The sequence below is a fragment of the Helianthus annuus genome, chromosome 6 (assembly GCF_002127325.2).
Source record: "Helianthus annuus cultivar XRQ/B chromosome 6, HanXRQr2.0-SUNRISE, whole genome shotgun sequence".
Classification (NCBI taxonomy): domain Eukaryota; kingdom Viridiplantae; phylum Streptophyta; class Magnoliopsida; order Asterales; family Asteraceae; genus Helianthus; species Helianthus annuus.
Window position 1 is genome coordinate 129,922,983 of NC_035438.2, and position 3,896 is coordinate 129,926,878.

Sequence of the window (3,896 nt, forward strand, 5' to 3'; positions counted from 1 at the left end):
ATTAAATGGATGATCTTGCATGGTTTTATTTCATATAGCTTTGTTATGGTTAAGCTATGGTATTAAGAAGTCACACCAAAATAACCACGCTTCCGCAAAGCCAGGGTGTGACATATATATATATATATATATATATATATATATATATATATATATATATATATATATATATATATATGTGTGTGTGTGTGTGCTAGTACAAACTGGTACTGAAATCTAAAATTACAATACTAGTATACATCCGTAGCTATTTATCTATATTTTTTTTCAACATACAAACACATTACATATATATATATATATATATTACTATTATTATTATTATTACTATTACTGGTATGGGTTCATCCAGAATTGCATATTCCGCTCGTCAGATTTCCAGACGAGCCTTTCACCTATTTGTCTCATTCTCTCACTTCCTTCTAATATCTCCTCACCAAAGGTTCAGAGTTCTTTCACATTCTCAGTGCTCATGGGTGATGCGGGTGCTGGTATCGGGTCTGGGAACTGGGGCATGGATTCTTCGTAAGGGTACGGGTTCTCTAGGATTTCCCCAATATACTGGTCATTATCAAAATATGGGTCCAGAGGGTTAAGGTTTGGATAGGGTGCTAGGTTTTGCATGGGTTCGTCTTCTAGTGGTTAGCGTTGTTGATAATCCTTGTGGTCGTCAAACCATGGGTCATAGTCTGGGGGATGGGGTGCTGGTACTCTAGGAATTTCAGCTGGGTCAAAATCTGGTATTGGTATTTGGTCTACTGGGTTTGGCTCAATTTCCATAGGTTGTGTGGGAAATAGTGGTAACGGCTGGGTGCTATGAGTTGTTCTAGATTCGGATCGGCGGCTGTAGTTGCTAAGATATGGAAATTTGCTAGTCTCCTATTGATCATATCATGTGTTTGAGCATTCATTTCTCTATTCGCGGCTGCTAAAGCTTGCTGCTGCTGTAGTTTTCTCATTCTTTTTCTACGTTCATGAGCTCCTCTGCTGAACCATCCTCTCTTCTTGGGAGGGAATGGCTCTTCAGATTGTGCTTTGAACACGAAAATCCCTTCTTCGATGTCAGCCGAATACCTCGAGGGGGTTACGGGTGGTCCTTTGGACAACCCTTAAGCATGTTAAAAGACGAAATAATCCTCCACTTAATAGTGTAATTATCTTGAATTAGATAACTATGGTGCTTATGTTTCAGGTGCAGTTTAGGAGCTAAAAGATGGAGTAAACGCAGCTTTGGAGGCGTTGGTGAAGAACGGGTCGAGCGTGGAACACGAGACACAACAAAGAAGTCAAGGAAGCTCACCACCGTAAATTTACGGTGGACCTGGATTTTGTATTCTTCTCCACCGTAACACAGTTTACTCATGCCGTAAAAGAACCATGATCACCGTAAATTACGGTGGATCCGTAATTTACGGTGGAAGCTGCGAACCAAAGTGTAACTACCATCATTCAATCAGTTTTTGAGTGTCTTTTGAGGATCTTTTCATCATTGGACGGTTCTAGGACATCATTGGGGCAATTTTGGAGAACTTGTTGGGTTTGTGAACATTTCTTATCATTCGGTTTGTGCTTTTGATTCGTATGAACAATAGTTTGATTATGATGATGATTCACCGAGCCATGTCCGGCTAAACTCTTCGGTGATCATCTTAGGTGAATGTTTCTTGAACTTTTGTGTGTTTAATTTCTGCATTTCTAGAATGATAACTTGCGTTGCTTGAATGTCATGGTGTATGTTTGATTGTTTGTAGTTTGTTAATCAATATTGCAATTTCTAGTCTTAATCGTACGTTCTTGGTGCCGTTGGCAACCGAGATATCACGGGAAGGGTTAGGGTTGGTTATTGATTAATTGGTCATCGGGAAACAACCTCGCGTTATATAATCCGAGTACTTTGTTCCCTTTTATCACTTCAATCATTTATACACGAGTTATGTCTATGTAACTCTTTCTAGTTGGAATTACACACAATTGTTTACAGAAACTGAAACCTAAGGTGATCATTGTTCTCTCCTAATTTGTTTTACAACCAACTTTGATTTGAATTAGTATTTAATTTAGTTTTCTAAATCAACAATCCAAACTCTTGAATTTTAATTTCTGCAAGTTAGTATAAGATTAGTTTAAGTACAAAGCTATACAATCAACACATCTTCCACATACTCCCTGAGTTCGATACCCTACTACCACTATCTATAGTTGTTTGGGGATTAAATTTGCGTGACCCACGACATCACGTCAAATTTTGGCGCCGTTGCCGGGGAGTAGTGCGCAACGTGTGTTAGTTTAATAGTTTTGTTTGTTATTTTCGGGTTTACGTTGGTTGTGTTTAGTGTGCAGGTACTTTAGGTGTATGCATACTAGAGGCTCTCACAGGTCATCACCGCTATCGTTTGATCCGGAAATTGAAAGAACGCTAAGACAAAACCGAGTTTTAGTGCGAGAAAACAAAATCATTGGTTCACCCACTTCACCCATTACACCGAGAAACATCATGGCTGATTCTCAGATTCCACCTACAACCAGTCAATCATCCTCATCCTTTATACCTACTTCCACCCAACCATCACCAAACACTACATTACCTAATACCACCGCTGAATTCACACCATCCAATGTCACCCAACCGATTACCACTCAAACTGAGCCTACCATCACCTACAATCCATCCACCACAATCCCACCATTATATCACTTCTTTCCCCCAACTACGGGTCAATCATCATCCACTTTCACAATTGCACCCAATTCAACTATCGTGCATACTACTTCATCTTTTAGACCACAACAACAACAGTCGGGCTTCCAGTATTCGACCATCCCATTTGGGCAGACCTCGGGAATTCAAGGAGATGGTTATGATGAGGGATTTGAAGATTATGAGGGTTATGAAGATGATGGGTACGGTTATGGAGGTTATGGTGATCAAGGGGAGTTTGGGTATTTGCAAAGTCAATCTCAAGGGATGGCAAGTGTTGGTGGAATGCCACAACAACAAATTATACCACAACATATTCGGCCAAGACCACAAGGGCCACCAATACAACAACCTATTCCATTGCAACAAGTTCGGCCACAACATGTACAACCACAATTTCAAAGGCCGATTCAATACCCACCGATGCCCCAACAACCAATTGCACCACAAGGGCCTATACCAAGACCAATGGGTCCTATTCGTCCAAGGGGTCGATTGGGTGTTCCAAGAAGGCATCTTAGGGAACAAGCAAGGGGAATAGAGGCACATTTCAGGCCAATCATTACTCAAAACCCTTCACCGGTGGTTATCCCTCACAACAACCAAGGGAGAACTTTTGAAGTAAGAACAAACTCGTTGCAAAGTTTACCGAAGTACAAAGGGTTAGCAACGGAGGAGCCGTATTTCCATTTAGAGGCCTATGACTCAATTTGCAACACTTTTGGGAGTCAAGGTTTTTCGGCCGATGAAGTCAAGTTGGTCTTATTTCAGTTTTCTTTGTAGGATAAGGCAAAGAAGTGGTTCTACACTTTGCCTTCGGCATCTATTTACACTTGGGGGGAAATGCAGCAAACTTTCTTAGACGAATTCTATACCGCCCAAAAGACCAATGATGCTAGAAAGGGGTTGAGGAGCTTCCAACAACAAAATGGTGAGATGTTCCATGAAGCGTTTGAACGATTCAATATGATGATAAAGAATTGCCCTCACCATGGAATCGAATTGTGGGAGTTAATGAATGCCTTTCATGAGGGGTTGAGTGCCGAAGACGCACGCGATTTGATGTCTATCACCGGTGGGACTTTTGGAACAAACTATGAGAATGAAGATTGGGAGTTCTTGGAAAGCATGGCAACTACGTCAAAGAGGAAAGCTCAAGCTTCAAGAAGAGCCCGACCGACCACTACCCGACCGCAAG

The 3,896-nt window shown here is 41.1% G+C and overlaps 1 non-coding gene across 1 annotated transcript; it reads right to left on the reverse strand.

Moving 5' to 3' along the window:
• Nucleotides 1–3,590: 3,590 nt before the first annotated feature.
• LOC118480037 lies at nucleotides 3,591–3,696 on the reverse strand. Its single transcript, XR_004861677.1, has one exon. It is a non-coding gene; the product is annotated as a small nucleolar RNA R71 (small nucleolar RNA).
• Between the last annotated feature and the right edge of the window lie 200 nt (nucleotides 3,697–3,896).